We start from the raw sequence: 22,059 nt of genomic DNA on the forward strand, positions 1-22,059 counted from the left end.
CCTGCAACCATTCAGTTCCTAAGTCCTCTATTTTGCTATTTTCTTTTCTGCCTACTTTAAATCTTCTGTTTACTTTTTTTTCTTTTCTTTCTTTCTCTTTCTTTTTTTTTTTTGAGACAGAGTCTTGCTCTGTCACCCAGGCTGGAGTGCAATGGTGCGATCTACTGCAGCCTCTCCCTTCCAGGTTCAAGCAATTCTCCTGCCTCAGCCTCCCAAGTAACTGGGATTACAGATGTGCACCACCACGTCTACCTAATTTTTGTATTTTTAGTGGAGACAGGCTCTCACCATGTTGACCAGGCTGGTCTCGAACTCCTGACCTCAAGTGATCCACCTGCCTCGGCTTCCCAAAGTGGTGGGATTAGAGGCGTGAACCACCACTCCTGGTCTTTCTGTTACTTTTCCATTGCTGTTGAGATAGAAGTCACTTTTGGGATCCAACCTTTTTGTTTGTGTAAACTGGTGAGTTTGTGTTGATATCTCTTGGCTAGAGTTCTGAAGCAAAAGCTATAGGATCTTTGTATGAGTGTGTATGTGTGTTTGATTTCTTTATGTACGTGCAAATATGTGTACATACATTTTTTTTATGTGCTTTAGCCATGAAGTGTCACACTGGCTTCAAGTTAAAGAGTATTCATAAATTAAATACTAAGCCAAAACGCTTTTCAAGTTCACGTGACTTACATAAATATTTAATAAATAAGCTGGCTTTAAAATTATTGGTACAATAGTATTAGAAATATTTTAAAAATTGTCAGCATACATGTTTGTTTCCATTTACTGATCAAGCAGTTTCATATTTACCTTCGACAGATATTATAAGGTGTCAAAATTTGGCATATGGCTTATAAAACTATAAACCCAGCAACACAGCATGAAACAGAATAATCTCTGTTTGTGTACTTTTTGATAAATAAGACGTTTAATGTGATTAGTGTAATACAAATAGCTAAATCCCAAGTTATCAGTAAAATATCTATATATCTGACTTTAAAATTTTTGCTTAGGTAAACACAAAATTCATAGACTATGAAAATGGTTAACAGGGAAATAACTTTAAACGATGACTATCACAGTTTTCACAGATGATCTAGGTAAAACATTTTACAAAATTAATTAGGTGAATGTAATGAAACAAATGCTTGTAAGTAAACATAATTTAGATTCTAAAGTTAAATAATAGATATTCATTAAATATCTGGGTCATTTTCAATGTTAAAAATTATAGAAAAACTTTTCTAAAAAATATGTTCTTATTCAAATCTAAGTTATTTTCATTCTAATTCCATGTTTATTTATTTATATTTTTTGAGATGGAGCCTCGCTCTGTCTCCCAGGCTGGAGTCCAGTGGTGCAACCTCAGCTCACCGCATCCTCCGTCTCCCAGGTTCAAGTGATTCTCCTGCCTCAGCCTCCCTAGTAGCTGGGATTACAGGTGTCCACCACCACGCCTGGCTAATTTTTGTATTTTTAGTAGAGATAGGAGTCTCGCCATGTTGGCCAGGCTGGTTTCGAACTCCTAATCTCAGGTGATCCACCCACCTAAGCCTCCCAAAGTGCTGGGATAACAGGTGTGAGCCACTGCACCCAGCCAGATTCCAGGTTTATTTAAGGGTTATTTATGAAATACAGTAAAAGGAACCAAGAAATAAGGGATGTAAAGAAAGTAGGCCGGGTGCAGTGGGTCACATCTGTAATCCCAGCACTTTGGGAGGCTGAGGCAGGCGGATCATGAGGTCAGGAGTTTGAGACCAGCCTGACCAACACAGTGACACCCCATCTTTACTAAAAATACAAAAATTAGTCAGGCATGGTGGCATGTGCTTATAATCCCAGCTACCCAGGAGGCTGAGGCAGGAGAACTGCTTGAACCCGGGAGGCAGAGGTTGCAGCGAGCCGAGATTGTGCCACTGTACTCCAGGTTGGGTGGCAGAGCGAGACTACTCCGCTCAAAAAAAAAAAAAAAGTTACAAGGAGGTATTTTTGGTAAGAAATGTTGAAAGAAAAATAATTTTGTATGAGAAAGAATCTTGTATGTTTAATTTTTCTTTTCACATAAAATACTGGTTGTTTAGGAGATATGTTTAGGACAGAACAGAAAGTTCAAGCAGGTTGTATATGGTCTGTGCATGTCATAATACAGTCTGCAAAAAAGGAATTCAGAAATGTTGTATGTAATTAAGTTTGCTGTAACTAAAAGGAAATTATAATCATTCTAGGTATTGGACTTCAATAATAAAAATACAGTAAATGCAAAAGGGGACAATTGGTTAGAACAAGATTTTCTTAAAATACTGATGTACTCTTAGTGAAACCGCAAGAAGTTTTTAATTTTTGAATTCCATAATCTTTTACTGAAATTCTTCAGACTGACATCTTAGGGGTTCAACTTCTGCTGCATCCTGCTTGCCTCAGAGCTTTTCCTCTTTTGAAAAGGCCTGGGATGGTAATTCTCTCCTTCAACTTTTGCTGGCTCCTGTAATTTTATTTTATTTTTTTTGAGACGGAGTCTCACTCTGTCGCCCAGGCTGGAGTACAGTGGCCGGATCTCAGCTCACTGCAAGCTCCGCCTCCGGGATTTGCGTCATTCTCCTGCCTCAGCCTCCCCAGTCGCTGGGACTACAGGCGCCCGCCACAACGCCCAGCTCATTTTTTGTATTTTTAGTAGAGACGGGGTTTCACCGTGTTAGCCCGGATGGTCTCGATCTCCTGACCTCGTGATCCGCCCGTCTCGGCCTCCCAAAGTGCTGGGATGACAGGCTTGAGCCACCGCACCCGGCCCATTGTCTGTAAGTTTCTATATGTGGTGAGGAAGTAATATTTCAGTACCAAATTACATGAAAGAGCTCTAATCAAATGGCTTAAAGAAAAGTAAGTGCTTATCAGACAACCAGAAGCTAGCTCAGATGATTTTAATTTACATTCCTTTAGTAATCTTTGGTAATACTAATTTGATAAATTTAATTTCAAAATCCTGTCCAGTGGTTTAAAATCTTAGTCATGTTAGACGGGACTGTTCCCTTGACCTTGACCCCCTTCGTGGGCAGGAACTGGAGTGACTCATGTTACTCAGCCTGCAGTTTATGGACAGCTTTGTGTTAACAGCTCAGTGAAGGATCAAGGTGACAGCCTTCTGCACCTGTCCTTTTTGACACCGAGTTCTTGTTTGGTATCCAAGAATCATCAGGTCACACAAACTGTTTGAAAGATGATGAATGTGGAGGACTTTACTGAGCAGTGGAAGTGGCTCTCGGTGGAAGAGGAGCTGGAAAGGGGGTGGTGTGTGAAGAAGGTGATGTTTCTCTGAAGCCTAGCCTTCTCTGGCTGGGCTCCCCTCCAAAACCACACCGTCTGAAGTTAGTCATGTTTATCTGTAGTCTCCAATGCTCAGTTACTTCTCTGCTCACCACTCAGCAGCTTGTATCCCTGCCAGTCAGCTGCTTGTGTTGCTTTTTTCTTTTTCTTTCTTTCTTTCTTTTTTTTTCCTGCCAGCTGGTCTGGTCTTTATGGGCACCGGATAGGGGCAGGGCAGGCCAGAAAGGCAATCATTTGGGCAGAAAAACGAGGACAGCTGCTTTCACATAGGGCTGAGCTTCCAGACTTGAGGTTGTAGTTTAGCCGGGAGCCCAGCGGTCCTGTATCAATGTTAGATTAAATTAGGTAATCCCAGGTTTTGCATTGGAAATTAGGGTTACTGGGAGTTGGGATAGTAGGAGAGTAAGATGTATTTTTGGTGAGGTTTATAAAAACACAAAGATGTGGTTTTTGCCAAAGAAAATGCAATGTTTACAGGCTATTTAAAGGTCACTTTAAAATAAATGGAAACTTATACAGACGAAACTCATTGGAGAAAGAAAAAGAGGTGGGAAATGAGAAACCTTTGATTTTTGGGTGGCCACGTGGTCACACATGGTACTGAAGCGGCATCATTGGGGTAAATACTCGAGATTCATTGTCTCATGGCCACAGAAAACGAGGATGTGGACACACAGAATGAGATTGAGAGCAGAAATTTAATAGGCAAAAGAAAGAGAAGAGCTCTCTGCAGCAGAGCGGGGTCCTGGAGAACTGGGTTGCTGCTTCTGTGCTGAAACGCAGCAAGTTTTATAGATGAGCTTGAGGAGGTGGTGTATGATTTACATAGGACGCAAAACATTGGTTGAACCAGATGTACCATTTGCATAGGGCACGTAAAACTGGTCAGGACTAGGTGTGTCATTTGCATAGGGCATGAAAAGCTGGCCTAATCTTTTTTTTTTTTTGAGATAGAATTTTGCTCTTGTTGCCCAGGCTGGAGTGCAATGGCGCCATCTCAGCTCACCGCCTCCCAGGTTCAAGCGATTCTCCTGCCTCAGCCTCCTGAGTAGCTGGAATTACAGGCGTGTGCCACCACGCCTGGTTAATTTTTGCGTTTTTTTAAGTAGAGACGGGTTTCACCATGTTGGGCAGGCTGGTCTCAGACCCCTAACCTCAGATGATCCTCCCACCTTGGCCTCCCAAAGTGCTGAGATTACAGGTGTGAGCCACTGTGCCTGGCCTCTGGTTTTTTACTGTACACGTGGTGACAAAGAAAAGGGAAGATGGAACCTCCATGTTGAACATACCTGGCTTCCAGGTAGCGCTTTTCCATTGGCACAGCTGCCAGCATTTACCTATGCGAGCTTCCAGCTTGCTTATCTATGCCTGCAGCTCGATTTTCCAGGCTGCTCTTTGTTAAAAAGAAATGATTTGGGGGCTCCTTTTTTAAAAGGGAAATTCTACCAAGGACTATTTTAGCCTCACTATCTGCCTGAATAATTTCTTTCTAGTTCCTCTATCAGTAAGGAGATGCAGCTGGCTTGTCTTCAGTCACTAAAGGTCAAAGCCACCAGACAAATTTAGAGATGGATCCTACTCATACTCCCAGGGAATTTAGTTCACTGGATATATAGGAAATGCAAATTAATAAGGAAAAAGTGAACTATTCAATCGCTTGCTTACTGCCTCTGTAGTTACTAAAATGAAAGTAAAAGAGTGCTGGCTTGGGCGTGAAGGCCGCACCAAGCTCAGATGTGGGTCTGTCTCAGATCAGGCCAGTCACCTCAAAGCTTCCTACAAAAGGAAAAATTAAGCCAGGCCAACCAAAAGTTACCTCTGAGACCTGTGATTACCATGAAGATAGACATGTGGAGGAAGGGCAAAACCAAGTAACTACTAAACTCAGAGGGTATTTACAGGGCTGTTCAATCTTCTGGCTTCCCTGGGCCACATTGGAAGAAAAATTGTCTTGGGCCATGCATAAAATACACAAACACTAATGATAGCTGATGAGAAAAAAAAAGGCAAGAAAATCTCATAATGTTTTCAGAAAGTTTACAAATTTGTGTTGGGCCACATTCAAAGCTGTCCTGAGCCACATGCAGCCCGGAGGCTGTGGGTTGGACAAGCTTGAAAAGGAATTGGTTTGTCTTCTAGATTGGTATCGTCAGCTTCCTGAGTTCCCTTTTCTAAAAATGGGTTGTAAGAATGACTAAGAACAGTATGTTTAATTTTTTTTTTTTTTTTTTTTTTTTTTTGAGAAAGGGTCTCATTCTGTCACCCAGGCTGGAGTGCAGTGGCATGATCTCAGCTCATCCCAACCTTCACCTCTGGGGTTCAAGTGATTCTCCCACCTCAGCCTCCTGAGAAGCTGGGATTACAGGCACACGCCACCATGCCTGGCTAATTTTTCTATTTTTTTGGTAGAGATGGAGTTACACCATGTTGGCCAGACTGCTCTTGAACTCCTGACCTTAGGTGATCTGCCCACCTTGGCCTCCCAAAGTGCTGGGATTACAGGCGTCATCCACTCTGCCCAGCCAATATGTTTAATTTTTAAATGCCACAGAAAGAAAGAGCACGTTTGGGTTGGTGCAGGGCCTGCAGCTCACTCACTATTAAACACTTGCTGATGAGTGTCTAGGACCCAGATGCCCAGGAAGTTTTTCCAGAGGAAATGGCCAGCCTGGTGGACTGGGTAAACACTACCACAAGGTCTGTTTATCCTGAGAAGGGGACTGTCCAGCCTTCCCTATAAAATGCCAAGTGGAGCACCCCTGATAAAACAGCTGATGTGCTTCATATGCAAGCCATGTGGGATTGGCTTTATGATGACCGGGATATTCACCAGCTGAATATGCCCATTACCCAATGTATTAGTCCATTTTCATGCTGCTGATAAAGGCACACCCGAGACTGGGCAATTTACAAAAGAAAGAGGGGTAATTAGACTTACAGTTCCACGTGACTGGGGAAGCCTCACGATCATGGAGGAAGGCAAGGAGGAACAAGTCACATCTTACATGGATGGCAGTAGGCAAAGAAAGAGAGCCAAGCAAAAGGGGTTTCTCCTTATAAAACCATCAGATCTTGTGAGACTTATTCACTACCACAAGAACAATATGGAGGAAATCGCCACCATAATTCAATTATCTCCCACCAGGTCCCTCCCACAACAATGGGAATTATGGGAGATACAATTCAAGATGAGCTTTGGGTGGGGACACAGCCAAACTATATCATTCAGGTCATTCTGTTGAAGGAAAATAAATCTCAGGACCCCAAAATCACTAAGCCGAGGGAAAAGTCAAGCTGGGAACTGTGTCAGGCAAGCCTGTCTCCCATTTGATTCTTAAATAAGACAGCTACAAAGATAAGAAGCTACTTACTCCCCTCACAATTTGTGCTTAATGAAATTCCTTGTGGACAAAGGACAGACGCAACTCAAAGTCATCCTTCCAAGGCTCCCCTGAGACAAATGCTTATCTGATAACTTCCTCTGTGCCATTGCTTATGTACAAGTGGAGATTCATTGAGCCAACCTAAATTGTGTATTCAGTGGAAAGCTGATCAAAGACTCAAAAGAATGTAACCTTTTGTCTCGTATCTACTTCTAATCTGAAAGCCCCCTCTTCAAGTTGTCCTGAATTACTGAACTGAACCCATGTATGTCTTACACATAATGACTGATGTCTCATGCCTCCCTAAAATGTATAAAAGCAAGCTGTGCCCTGAGCACCTTGGGCACATGTCGTCAGGACTTCCTGAGGCTGTGTCACGGGTGCATGTTCTCAACCCTGGCAAAATAAACTTTCTAAATTGACTGAGACCTGTCTCAGACATTTTGGGTTCCCAATAGATTCTCGGTGTATTAACGATGTTAGTTGAAGAACTGTGAGGTTCACACATTTGGAAAGGAAAGCTTTATTTCTATAAATGTTGTGGTTCAAGTTTCCCTTTCTACAAGAGCACCCCAGGTGATATCACTCTTGCAGAATCAAACGATGGTTTGACAAAACTTATCAAATTTGCTGTTGTAGCTTTCCCTCATGGGTCTTACAGATGCTACTAAAAGACTAGGGTGTCAACGAAAAGAGACAAACTGTAAAATTATTTAAGAGATTTATTCTGAGCCAAATATGAGTGGCCATGGCCGCCCATGACCCAGACTTCAGGAGATCCTGAGAACATGTGCCCAGTATGGTCAGAGTACAGCTTGGTTTTCTACATTTTAGGGAGACATGAGACATCGATCAATACATGTAAGATGTACATTGTTTCAGTCCAAAAAGGTGAGATAACTCAAAGTGGGGGATTCCAGCTCATGGATGGACAAGACACAAAAGGTTGCATTCTTTTCGGTCTTTGATCAGAATACACAATTTACATGTGACCGGGATTGGGGGGTGGCGGTGGTGGGCAGAGGAATAGTGACTGATGTCTGTTCAGTGAATATGCATGTTTGCGTAAACAATAGGGCAGGGGAAGCTATCACATATGCATTTGTCTCAGGTGAGCAGAGGGCTGACTTTCACTTCTGTCTCTCCTTTGTCCTACATCTCTGAAGATAAGCCAAGGTGAAAGTGAACAGAACAGTTTTAGGGTAAAGATCTCGAGGTGCACAAAAATTTTCTTTGTGTGCAAATTGTGAAAGCGGTATGTAGTTGTTTTGTTTTGTTTTGTTTTGTTTCTTTGTTTGTTTTTGTCTTCATAGCTGTCTTATTTAGGAAAAAATGGGAGGCAGTTTTTCTGATGCAGTTCCCAGCTTGCCTTTTCCCCTTGGCTTGGGGATTTTGGTTTCCTTTCACCAATTAACAAGTAAAATTAATAAATTAACAAACAAAAACAGGGAAGGGAAAAGTGAGTCAAACAGCTCATGCCAGAAGGGTGGAAATCTTCAGATAATAATTTTATTATTATTATTAATTTTTTTTGGAGATGGAGTTTCATTCTTATTGCCCAGGCTGATGTGCAGTGGCAAGATCTCAGCTCACTGCAACCTCCACCTCCCAGGTTCGAGCAATTCTTCTGCCTCAACCTCCCGAGTAGCTGGGATTGCAGGTGAGTGCCATCACACCCGGCTAAATTTTTTGTATTTTTAGTAGAGACGGGGTTTCACAATGTTGGCCAGGCTGGAATGTTTAGATAATTATTAAGAAATGAAACAAAGAAAAGGAAAATTGATGGAATTAAAGCAAAAAGTCTTTACAACATGATCAAAGGTTGGGTGGGCCACAGGGAGCCCCAACTGGTCCCCCAGCATCCAAGGGGCTCCATGCCAGTTTTCTTCATTTGCCTCAGACTGGAGAAGTTTAAGAACAATTGAGGCCACGCACTGTGGCTCACGCCTGTAATCCCAGAACTTTGGGAGGCCAGGGTGGGCGGATCATCTGAGGTCAGGAGTTCGAGACCAGCCTGTCCAACATGGTGAAACCCTGTCTCTACTAAAAATACAAAAAAAATTGCCGGGCATGGTGGCGGGTGCCTGTAATCCCAGCTACTGGGGAGGCTGAGGCAGGAGAATCGCTTGAACCCAGGAGGCAGAGGTTGCAGTGAGCCGAGATCACGCCATTGCACTCCAGCCTGGGCAACAAGAGTGAAACTCTGTCTCCAAAAAAAAAAAAAAAAAGTTTTAGATCAGGAATGAAAAGAAGGCAAGTACACTTGGAAGATGGCCAAGTAGCTGACCTAAGAGATCAAGTGCTTGGTTTGGCGTTTAGACTTGAGGTTTTATGCACTGACCTTTAGACTGTAGTCTTGTGTCCCTTCTCCCCTGAGTCTTCTTTTGGGGTGGGCTGTCACATGCACAGGGGCCTGCGGGCCCTCGGGAGGGGAGCATGCGCAGTGTGTTTACTGGAGTTGTACGCATGCTCACTTGAGGTGTTCTTCCCTTACCAGTCGCGTGTTCCAGGAAGGTTGTAGACCAGTTAAACTCCGCCGTTTTGCCTCTTAGTGTGCATGCTTAAGCCCGCTCACTCACCTGCTGAGATCGTATTGGGAAGCTGCTGACCACCAGTTTTAGGTATTTTCTATTTACTGGGAGACGGCCTTTCCCTGGTGCTGACTGTGACCGATTATTATTTTAGAGAGACAGTTTAATAACCACCTGATACTCGCCTGACATTCCTGGTGGGGTTGGGGAGAGCCTTTCCTGCCCTGCTTATGCCTGACTAGCTACCTACTGTAACAATAACTGAACTCTTTCAACCAATTTCCAATGAGAAAATCTATGCATCTGTCTATGACCTAGAAGCCCCCACTTTGAAGAGTGTCACCTTTCTTGGCTGAACCAATGTCCATCTTACATGTGTTGAGGGGTGTCTTATGTCTCCCTAAAATGCATAAAGCCAATCTAACTCAACAACCCTGGGCACATGTTCTCAGGATCTCCTGAGGGCTGTGCTACGGCCAGTAGTCACTCATATTTGGCGCAGAATAAATCTCTTAGAATAGTTTATCGAGTTTGACCTTTTTCGTCAGCAGAGGCAATTACACCCTTGCTATGGGATGTTAACTGAAGCTAATGGAAATAATGATGTCCAAAAGAGTTCTGTGATGAAACATAAATGGTTCATATATGACCTGCTACCTGGGGAATGCAAAGATAACATACAAGGAGGGAGCCTCTTTTTCCTCTTCACACTGACTCTGTAATTATGTGAGGATCTGCTGGTTTTTACAGTGCCTGATAAATGGCTCTTTGCATGTGAATTGCAGTTCCAAAGTAAACAAACAGCATCTTGTTTGGAAGGCTGTTGCTCTGGGTAAAGAAGCATTAAGGACTTTTTTTTCTTTCGAGATATTTACAGTTTAGAGTGATTGGATAGCATATGTTATTGTGAGCAAAATTTACCTTTCTCTCTACCCGAGTTCTCCACAGTTTGGAAACTATTTCTGACTATTCCCATTTTATGGCAATTTATAGTGGTTTTCATGACTTTAGCAGGACTGTTTTCTTTTGAAATAGGACACAATTGTGGACACTGGTTATTTGACCAAGGCTTTGACTAAAATAATGTACTTTTAGGTAAAGTTCCAGCAAAGCCAGCCTGAGAAGAGCCCATATGACCAATCAGTTCTTGCTGTGCTTCATGCAAATACTCAAGTATAATAAGCCTGAAACTTACTTTGCGGACGTATTGGCCTTCCTATATTTTTCTTCAGTAGAAAAGGAGAGCTAGAGAGACAGAAAAGTTGTTTCAACTATAACACACCTGTTACTAGATTCCAGCCCTGACTTTTGCTTTTATTTTTTACTTATTTATTCATTTGAGGCAGGGTATTTCCCTCTTTCCCGGGCTGGAGTGCAGTGGCACGATCTCATCTCACTGCAACTTCTACCTCCTGGGTTAAAGCGATCTTCCTATTTCAGCCTCCCAAGTAGCTGGGACTACAGGTGCGTGCCACCATGCCCTGTTAATTTTTGTATTTTTAGTAGAGATGGGGCTTTGCTATGTTGCCCAGGCTGGTCTCAAACTCCTGGTCTCAAGCGATTTGCCTGCCTCAGCCTCCCAAAGTGCTGGAATTACAGGTGTGAGCCACGGTGCTTGGCCGTGACCTTCGTTTTTAAATGCAGATGGAATCATGAATTATTTCTTGGCTACAATAATTCTCTGAAGATGAAACAGGTTATAATTTTATTCATGATGCTTTTAGTTGGCACCCTAATAGAAAAGTTCTTTTTTTCTGTTGTGACACACAAATTCTCTTGTCAAAATTATGAATGTTATTTCTCTCTTGTCGTTTTGCTTCTGAGAAAACCGGAATCATGGTATTCTGATGATCAGAGATAATTTGACACAGCCTGTAAATATCCCTTATCTGGCATCCCATTTTCATTGCCAATGCCCTGCTGCTAAAACTATACAAGCACCCTCACTCTAGACCCAGGGACTATCATGGAAGAGATAGGAGCATGAGATTGTAGCAGCCGATTTTGAGAGAGAGAATTAGTTCAGACCCTTCAAATCGAGGATGGATACATAGATGACTAAACAGCAGGTAAAACAAGCAGTTTTTGCCTCCTGGGTTATTACCCAACCCTTTACATCCATCCAAACCATAACAAATTTCCTGCTTCCCATAGAATTAAAAGAAAATTACTGAGAGGATAAAGGTACTTCATGACAAATCCTCCTTGGTATAATACTCCAAGGTATGATTTATGTGTATATATATATACACACACACACATTATATATACACATGTATACACTATATATAATATACATATATATATATAATTTTTTTTCAGCCAACTTAGGACAAATTACTAAAAAGTCTGTAAAAAGCATTACGACACAACAAAATTCTCTAAATTCCTTAGCTTAAAAGGTTTTAAATGTCTCTAAATTCCTTAGTGTAAAAGGTTTTAGCCATGCTTATATTTTGTGTAGCTAGTAGCTACTAGTCTGTAACTGCAACCAAGAACACAGTAGCTTGATGCATAGAAGGAAAAGAGAAGTTAATTTTGTAACCTCACTTTTGGCTTTTGGCTTTTTGGCTTTTGTATTGCTTAAAGAATTTTAAAGGTTGATGAATGTCTGTCCACCTTCATTCCCATCTGTCCTAGGACATTTAAATTGGCTGTAAGTCTTTGGGCTCTAAGCCCCTTTGTTATTCTCTTGCCAATGCACCACAATGTAGCAGTCTCTCGTTGTAAGGTATCACCTGGAGTTCTTTGTCTCACAACCAAGAGAATTAAGGAGCGTGGACACAAAGGTTGAGGTTGGAGCCAAAGTTTAATAAGCAAAAGAAGAATGCTGTCCACCACGGAGAGGGGGCCTGGAAGAGGGTTTCTGTTTCACAGTTGAATGCAGAGGCTTTTATAAGAAACCTATGAGGGCTGGGCATCTTATTTGCACACGGTGCAAATTCCTGGTAACTTCACAACATCCTCCTAGAGCATACACAGACCCTTAGCTTGAGTTACTCTATATGTTTTATTCTGCTTACTGCCCATGTCTCAGAGCACAGAATTTTCCATTGTGGTCATGTCTGAGCAAGTCACCTGTGCACCCTTTCTTATCTGTGCAGCTGTGGGCATGTCTTAGGCAACCCCCCTGTGCAAGTTCCCTTATGTGCAGTTCCTGCAGGCTGTTCTTTTGTTTGAAAGGATTCAACTGAGGACCCACCCTAACTGTCTGCCTGGCTGGTTTCTTCCTTCCTATTCTCTCATCTTGGCCATGGGGAATTCCATCAAGGGGCCAGATGGGCCAGGAGCAGGCAGTCATGCCACCCTGGCAATGCTATGGAACAAAATTAAACTTTAGTGGTCATTTGTGTTGAACTGTGCACATCAGAGTACAGGAGGCTAATAAGCAGTGAGACATGCCCAGGTTTGCATGTAAGTGAGAGGTAGGAACTCTGATAGCACCAAGAGCTCAAACTGACCCCTCGTTGCTAGTGGACAAAATGAGGTAAACATTTGTAAAAGGATTTCTGGACAAACTTTGTTTATCCTACTTTTTAGGGTTTAAATTTGAAAAACGGAAAATGCAAAGATATGAAAAAATAGTGCCAGGTACAATGGCTCATGTCTGTGGTCCCAGCACTTTGGGAGGCTGAGGCAGGTGGATTGCTTCAGTCCAGGATTCAAGGCCAGCCTGGGCAACATGGCAAAACCCCATCTCTACAAAAAAATATAAAAAATTAGTTGAGTGTGGTGGCATGTGCCTGTACTCCCAACTTTAGTACAAGAGGTCAAAGATGCAGTGAGACGTGATTATGCCATTGCACACCAGCTTGGATGACAGAGCAATACCTTGTCTCCAAAAAATAAAATAAAATAAATAAGAATACACAAAAAATAGTAAGAAGAAAATCACAAGACTCTATAATCCCATCACCCAGAAATAACAGTTAAATTCCTGCCATATATTTTCATTATTCTTTTTATTAAAATAATCATTATTATTATTATTTTACAAATGTGTGTCTGCTCATTGTATTAGTTCTTTATGGTTGCCTAATAAAAATAGTTATCCATTGCTGCCTATCAGTAATTTGTAGACATACCCCTACAAGTGCCAGACTCTGATATCTGGCCACAAATCTTTATACCCTTGTCATATGCAAAATATTGTTACGTCGTTCCAAAGCCCCCAAAAGTCTTATCCCATTATAGCATCAGGTTAGTGAGCAGAATCTCATTAGTTGAATCATTGTATTTATGGAAGAAGCCTCTTAAGTAATGTTCCTTAGATAAACCTCTTCAGATACAGTATTATACATATAACTATGTATTATACATAATATACAGAGTATATATTATATATGGAGTGTATATATATAATGTGTGTATGTATATATATGGTGTGTATTATATATGGAGTATATATATGGTGTATAAATGGTGCATATATATTTATCTGGTGTAATTGGTGTGTATATGTGTGTATACATATGTCATGTACATATAGGTTGGATATATGTGTACATGGTATGTATCTATAGAGGGAATATATATTTATGTGGTATATGTATTATGTATAGATGTATATGGTGGGCCAGTATTTTATATGCAGTGTATATTATGTATACACAGAAACACACACACATGCACACCCCATATATACTATATGGATATATATGGATGGTTATGGTGTGTGTGTGTATATAAATATAGGGTGTGTATATATGTGGTATGTGTATATATATGGTGTGAGTATATGTATATATGATATGTATATATGGTATAGATTTATGTATATAGGATATGTGAAATGTACATATATAGTGTGCAGAGGTGTATAGACATATGGTGCACATGTATTTTGCATATGTTGGCTATATATAGTGTATATATGGTAGGTGCAAGCATATATATATTTCTTTTTTCTTTTTTTTTGAGACAGGTTCTCACTGTGTGGCCCAGGCTGGAGTGCAGTGGCACAGTCTCAGCTCACTGCAACTTCCACTGGGTTTCCTAACTTTATACCCTTCAATTCTAAAAGTGAGAAAAATGTATGTAGCATTTACAGGGTTTTAACTGTAAGGAAGATGCAGTTCCCAAGGAGATGGAGGGAGAAACTGATCTTTAAAGTGTAGCATCTACTCTGCTCCACGTTCTATTTCTTTTCACACAGGCACCTACACCGGTTAGATGGGGAAAACATTCCTTGAGTCTTGCATATGTGGCAACAGAGACTAAGAGACAGGAAGGAGCTTGTCCAAAGATAGAGTTACATTTTTGGTAGAGGCAGAAATAGATTATCTAACTTCAAGGCCAATGGAACAGGTGTGGTCTTTTGAAGCCATTTCCTCATGTCACCCTTCCTTATGACTTTTACTGAGCAGACAGTTGGGACAGCCTAGGAGAAGATGGTCATGAATGTTTCCCTCTAAGCACTGATCACAAAGAAGAGATTTTTGCCTTCCAAAGTTATTAGTGTGTTCATTTTTATCTCTCAGGAAAAAAGCGGCAAAGTTGGAGATGGTGTACACTTTCCTTTATTGCTTGATTGAGGTTAAAAAATTGGCCAGGCATGGTGGCTCACTCCTGTAATCCTAGCACTTTGAGAGGCCAAGGCCAAGGATAGCTTGAGCCAAGGAGTTCAAGACCAGCCTGGGCAGCATAGAGAGATCTCGTCTCTACAAAAAATTAAAAAATTAGCTGGGTGTCGTGGTGCACACCTGTAATCACAGCTACTTGGGAGGCTGAGGTGGGAGGACTGCTTGAGCTCAGGAGCCAGAGGTTGCAGTGAGCCAAAATTATACCATTGCACTCCAGCCTGGGCAATGAAGCCAGATGCTGTCTCAAAACAACAACAACAACAACAACAACAACAACAACTACAAAGCTTGTATTCTACTGTCACCCATCACATTATTTTTAACTAATTTTATTTTAATCACTTATTGTTGAGTCACCTCTGAGATTCTCTATTCCAGTGGCATCATTGTAAAATGAAGCTGCCTTGTCGACTGCACTTGTTATGACACCAAGCTTCTGCTAAGAAAAAACAAATGCATAACTCTGCATAACCCATATCCTATGACAGGGTCTATGCCTCGCTGTATTTAAGCATTCATTTAGTCTTCAGCAATGTAGTACTTTCACCTATGTTTTGTCAAATTCAAACATTTGCGATACTTCATTTATTTTTTCTGCATGTCCTTCATATTTTGGCTTTGCTAGTCCACTTTGACCAAAAAGCTTTGATTCTTTAAGTGTAGCCCTAAATATTCTATCTTAAGCATGGGTGTAATTTTCTTCTATTACCAACAGAGGTTCTTTTACAGTTTTTGAAATCACTGATTAAAAAGAAACAGCTCAAATTATATTCTACTATAAAAATGATACATTCAGCCTGGGCACGGTCAGTCACATCTGTAATCACAACATGTTGGGAGCCTGAGGCAGGAGGATCACTTGAGTCCAGGAATTGAGGCTGCAATGAGCTATAATCACACCACTGCACTCCAGCATGGGTGACAGTGAGAACTTGTCTCAAACAACAACAACAAAAAAAGATACATTCAAAGAAGTCAAAACAAAACAGTATGAAACCTATCTCCCTGATTGCAGCTACCTTTTTCTATGCGCACGCCTGCAATCCTTTTTCACCTATCACACACTAAACATATTTTAGAATTATTGTTATTGCACACTGAAGGCATCTAGGAATCTTTTAAAGAACCTGTCTCTCTGAAATTCATCCTGCTTGTCTAACTTGTCTGTCAAGGAAAGTATTTTCTTAATTATTATTGCTGAGAAAGACTGAGTGAGGTCGCTACCCCAGAATTAGCAGATGCGAAACAAGAAGAAGTGAACAGGCTGCAAATTAGCAAGTTCTGTTAGCAAGTTCTGGCATGGAGTGAGGCAGTTGCAGAAAACTGGTTTCCTGGAAACTATGCCCAGAAACTGACATCATGAGAAAGCTCCCAGCATTTATATTGAGCTGCATATGAAGTTCCACGGGAGGACACTGTAGGTGAGATGGACCACATTTGGAAATACACTTTTTCAGACATTTTATTTAGGGAGAATTTCTGACATGTCCTCTGATAATTTGAACTTCCTTGATTTGCAGTTGTACATTGAGAGATCATTTCTTGGTCAAAATAAATGTTCAGCAGGTATGAATGCTCTGTCCACAACCTTTTTTTTTTTTTAAACAGTCTCGCTCTGTTGCCCAGGGTGAAGTGCAGTGGCGTGATCTCAGCTCACTGCGACCTCTGCCTCCCGAATTCAAGCAATTCTTATGCCTCAGCCTCCCGAGTAGCTGGGATTACAGGCATGTGCCACCACGCCTGGCCAATTACAAATTAATTTTTAAATTTGGTTAGATTTACAAAAACTATCAAGCTATTACCCTGTAACATCCTTAGCCCTCAGCTTGTCACTACTTGTAATTTATTTTTATTTTTATTTTATTTTATTTATTTATTTTTTGAGATGGAATTTCACTCTTGTCGCCCAGGCTGGGGTGCAGTGGCGTGATCTCGGCTCACTGCAACCTCCACCTCCTGAGTTCAAGCCATTCTCCTGCCTCAGCCTTCCGGACCACAGGTGCATGCCACCCCACCTGGGTAATTTTTTTTTTTTTTTGAGATGGAGTTTCGTTCTTGTCATATAGGCTGGAGTGCAGTGGCATGATCTTGGCTCACTGCAACCTCCACCTCCCAGGTTCAACCGATTTTCCTGCCTCAGCCTCCTAAGTAGCTGGGATTACACGTGCCCGCCACCACGCCTGGCTAATTTTTGTATTTTTAGTAGAGACGGGGTTTCACCATGTTGGCCAGACTGGTCTCGAACTTCTGACCTCAGGTGATCTGCCCTCCTGGGCCTCCCAATCCCAAAGTGCTGGGATTACAGGCATAAGCCACCATGCCCGGCCTACTTTTTTTGTTTGTTTGTTTTTTGTTTTTTAGTAGAGATGGGGTTTCGCCATTTTGGCCAGGCTCGTCTCGAACTCCTCAACTCAAAGTGCTGGGCCTTCCAAAGTGCTGAGATTACAGGCGTGAGCCACTGCACCCAGCCTACCTACTGGACTTTTTTTCAGAGACACACTGTGGTTTCTCAAGAAAGAATGCCTGTTCCTGGTCCCAGCTGCACACTCACTTTACAGTGTGTGCTGTACTTGGTCAAGTGTATTGATATTGGAACACGAGCCAGAGTGGATGGGCCTTGGTCATAAATCATGAGACAGCTCTCCTTCACTGTCAGATAAAACCCAAATTCTCTGTTACCACCTCCAAGGTCCCAGCATTGACGATCTATTCTTTTCTTCCTGAAGGGACATCAGCCCCGGTTCTCAGGGCGTCTCCTCACAAGCTTCTTACAAATGCCTTTCCTCAGGAATGTGACTCCACAATGACCTTTTTCCTTATTTAAAAATTTGCAGCTTCCAATCAGCCTCCTCTATTATTATTATTGTTATTATCATTACTTGAAATAGGGGGAGAGTCTCACTATGTGGTCCAGACTGGTTTCAAACTCCTGGTTTCAAGCCATCCTCTTACCTTGGCCTCCCACAGTACTGGAATGACAGGTGTGAGCCCCCGCACCCGACTAAGTGTCCTCTTAAAACCCATGAAGTCTTTCAAAGCTGTTTACTTTTCTCTATGGAATTCAAATCGCTAAGCGTTCCTGAAAGTTTAGATAAGTTGGAGATAAACCCAACCTTTAGGATCAATGCATGAAACTGCTCTCTCTTTTTTTTTTTTGGACAGAGTTTTGCCGTCGTTGCCCAGGCTGGAGTGCAATGACACAATCTCGGGTCACTGCAATCTCTGCCTCCCAGGTTTAAGCGATTCTCCTGCCTCAGCCTCCCGAGTATCTGGGATTACAGGCACGTGCCACTACGCCTGGCTAATTTTTTTTGTATTTAGTAGAGATGGGGTTTCACCATGTTGGTCGGGCTGGTCTTGAACTCTTGACCTCAGGTGATCTGCCCGCTTCAGCCTCTCAAAAGTGTTGGGATTACAGGCGTGAGCCAAACGCACCCAGCCAAAACTGCACTTAAAATCCAATCTTTGGCTGGGCGCAGTGGCTCATGCCTGTAATCTCAGCACTTTGGGAGGCAGAGGTGGATGGATCACCTGAGGTTGAGAGTTTGAGACCAGCCTGACCAACATGGAGAAACCCCGTCTTTACTGAAAATACAAAATTAGCCGGGCATGGTGGCACATGCCTATAATCCCAGCTACTCGGAAGGCTGAGGCAAGAGTATCACTTGAACGTGGCAGGCGGAGGTTGCGGTGAGCCGAGATCGCGCCATTGCACTCCAACCTGGGCAACAAGAGCAAAACTCCGTCTCGAAGAAAAAAAAAATATATATATATATCTTTGTCCCCAATTCCTACTTTTGGGAGTAAACTATGCCTATTTCAAACTATTGCTGGACAAGATCGCCTCGTTTCTGCTTCCCTCATCCCTCTTGTTCAAGTCAACCGTCAGGAAATATGAAGAGTGGTCAAGGAAGCCTCCAAGTTAACGCAGAAGCACGTGTCTATGGCGAATGCTGCCTGCACACAGCTTGCGGCTCCATGGTCCTAGCCGCCATAGCACATGGCAAAATTGTCTTGTTGACTCTGCTCTCAGCCCCTACATGGAAGACCAAATAAAGGTGCTGGGACAGAAGGATGGAAAGGAATTCTAGGATAAATATCTCATCTTCATCATCCCTGGGTTGGATAATTCTGAGGGTCTGTCGTTGAATCTCCATGTTTCTGCACAGGACTCAGCTTCAATAGCCCGGTGGCAAGCTGCTTCATAAGTACAACCTCTGCTGGCTTCCTGCCTTTCCCTGTCTCTCTTCCTCTTTCCCTGATCAATGCTCCCTCAATTACCTCCCTAATAACCTACTTGGATTTAAGGTTTGAAAAAAAAAAAAAAAAAAAAAACAAAAAAACGCAGCATCGTTCTTTTTGTCTTGAATTTTTAACTTAAAAAGTTGTTTTTGAGATGGGATTTTGCTGTTTCCCAGGCTGTAAGACAGTGGCGGAATTTCAGCTCATTGCAGCCTCAAAGCCCTGAGCTGAAGTGATCATCCCACCTCAGCCTCCTGAGTAACGGGGACCACAGGTGTGTGCCTCCATGCCTGGCTAATTTTTCTATAATATTTTTTGTAGAGACGGGGTCTCACTATGTTGCCCAGTCTAGTCTCAAACTCCCAGGCTCAATCAATCTGACTGCCTCAACCTCCCAAGGTGTTGAGATTACAGGTGTGAGCCACTGCGCCGGGTCACACCATCATTTTTGTTTTTTGGAAATGAAGTTTCCCTCTGTCGCCCAGGCTGGAGCACAGTGGCGTCATCTCGGCTCACTGCAATCTCTGGCTCCCGGGTTCAAGTGATGCTTCTGTCTCAGACTCCCGAGTAGTTGGGATTACAGTCATGTGCCACCACACTCGGCTAATTTTTGTATTTTTAGTAGAGATGGGGTTTCACCCTGTTGGCCAGGCTGGTCTCGAACTCCTGGGCTCAAGCCACAAGTGGTGGGATTCCAGGCGTGGCCCACCACTCCCGGAGGAAGCATCATTCTTAATTTCAATGTCTAGTCTAGACATTTAAAAGAATTGAACACACTGGATCGTATCAAAACAACATCTTGTTAAAGAGAATGACCCTCTCCACCCAACCTGAAATAGATGGAGGCAGGGCTGACTTTAACCCAAATCTTAAACAAAATCTGCTTCACTCAATTTTCTTGTAGACAGGCTGACTGATTTATTAGAAAACGGGAAAACATTGACCTTTTTCTATGATTCTCCTCTGATCACCCTAGGTAGAATTCCTTTCGCTTTCTAACCTGTGTCCATTTCAACCCAGGATACATTCAGCTTGTTGCCTGTAACACTTTATTGCACTTTTTAATAGCCACGACTGACACTGATCCTCTTTGCTGAGAGAGGAGCTATTATGATTCCATTCGTTGTGACTCCAAAGTCTACCCTGGAAGTCAGATGCTCAGCTGGCATTTTATACATTTTCCATGAACAGATGAACTTTGCTTTTGGGGTAAAAGAGTCAGTTGCCCATCATTTGATAGATCCCTGGATATTTTTTCATTAAAAACACCCTAGCAGATTGCTTATTGCAAAATGACATGTGTCATATCTTCTTTGGAGCTGAATATTGTTAAGCAAAATTTATATTAATGAGAAGCAAAAAAATTAGTTTGTTTTGCTTTGCTTCAGCAAGAATTATCTCCTGCATCAGAAATGCGGGGAGCACTTTTGTTCTTTATTAGGGTTTTTTTTTTTTTTTTTTTTTTTTTTCCGCAGAAACTCTGACATTACCAGGACACTTAGTCATCTGTGATCTGCTTAAAAGCTCCCTTCAGCTCCTAGAAGAGTGGGTGGTTCTGATTCTATTTCAGTGAGATGGTTTATGGGGCCCTCTTCATCCCATAATTCTGAAGAGTAACAGTCATAACGTCTTACTAGGGGGCAGCTGAAATTTTCTAGGGAATGTGGCTGGAGAGTGTCATTATCTTTACATCAAAGGCTATGCACAGATAACACACCAATCTTGATTTCACCCATGAGAAAAGTGAACTCCAAGAGTTTCAGGGATATAGACATGTCAGTGATAAGTATTGCATTCATTACAATTTCACTCTATTTCCTAGAAGAGGGAGCATTATACCTGGCCAGATGCTACACTTCGAAAGAAATGCAAACTTTGATAAAATACACATGCTATCAATTTACTTAGGGGAGCTTTGTCTTCACTGGGTCACCATACCAGCATGACAATGAAGTCTTCCATGTATTTCTTGTCCTACTGGAAAAAAAAACATAGAAAAACTATGTACAAGGACTATATTAAGATTCATCTGTGTCTTTCAGAGATGGCAGGCAAGTGCCATTTCTGAACAATTTGGGTAAAGTCAGACACATGCACCCTACCCCGACAACCACTCAATGGACACCAGAACATTGCAAATCATGACCTTTAATAGGACTGCCTTTGACTTACATGACTCAAGAAACAACACCTGGTTTGTTCAAAGGTTTGTTCCTTTTCATTGTGTGTTCTAGTGTTTTCTTTTCCTGCCCTTATGACTGTTGTGTGCAATGGCATTATTGCATTAAATAGACACAACTGATTAGGTAGCATGAACCATAGTTTAGAATTTAGCTAAGTGTGGCTATGTTACTGTTTTTGTTTTTTTGTTTTTTTTTTAGGAGATAGGGTCTTGCTGTGTTGCCCAGGCTGGAGTACAGAGACTATTCAGACACATGATTCCACCACTGATTAGCATGGGAGTTTTGACCTGCTGCATTTGTGACTTAGGGTGGTTCACCTGGCCTTAGGCAGCCTGGTGGTCTTCTGCTCCTGGGAGGTCACCATGTTGGTGCTGAACTTAGTGCAGCCACCTGATCCGCATAGCGCACCATAGCCCAGAACTTCTAGGCCCAAGGAATCCCTCACCTCAGTCTCCTGAGTAGCTGGGACTACAGGCATGCTACTTGCTGTTTTTGTCAACATAAAAGGGAGTCAGAAAAGGCAGAACATATCAAGATCAGTAAATCTAGGCTGGGCATGATGGCTCACACCTATAATCACAGTGCTTCATGAGGCCAAGGCAGGAGGATTCTTTGAGGCCAGGAGTTCAAAACCAGCCTGGGCAATATAGAGACCTCATCTCTACAAAAAAATAGAAAATAAAGAAATTACCTAGGTACAGTGGTGCAAGCCTGTAGTTCTGGCCACTCCAGAGGCTGAGACTGGAGGATCTTTTGAGCTTAGGAGGCTGAGGGCTGCAGCGAGCTCTTATTATACCACTGCACTCCAGCTTGGGTGATAGAA

General features: G+C 42.2%; 1 protein-coding gene across 1 annotated transcript in view; it reads left to right on the top strand.

The window, feature by feature from the left end:
* Positions 1-22,059, top strand: part of ARSF (arylsulfatase F) — an 84,785-nt gene that overhangs the window by 896 nt on the left and 61,830 nt on the right. The window lies entirely within an intron of this gene.

This window comes from Rhinopithecus roxellana, chromosome 7 (genome assembly GCF_007565055.1).
Source record: "Rhinopithecus roxellana isolate Shanxi Qingling chromosome 7, ASM756505v1, whole genome shotgun sequence".
Classification (NCBI taxonomy): Eukaryota; Metazoa; Chordata; class Mammalia; order Primates; family Cercopithecidae; genus Rhinopithecus; species Rhinopithecus roxellana.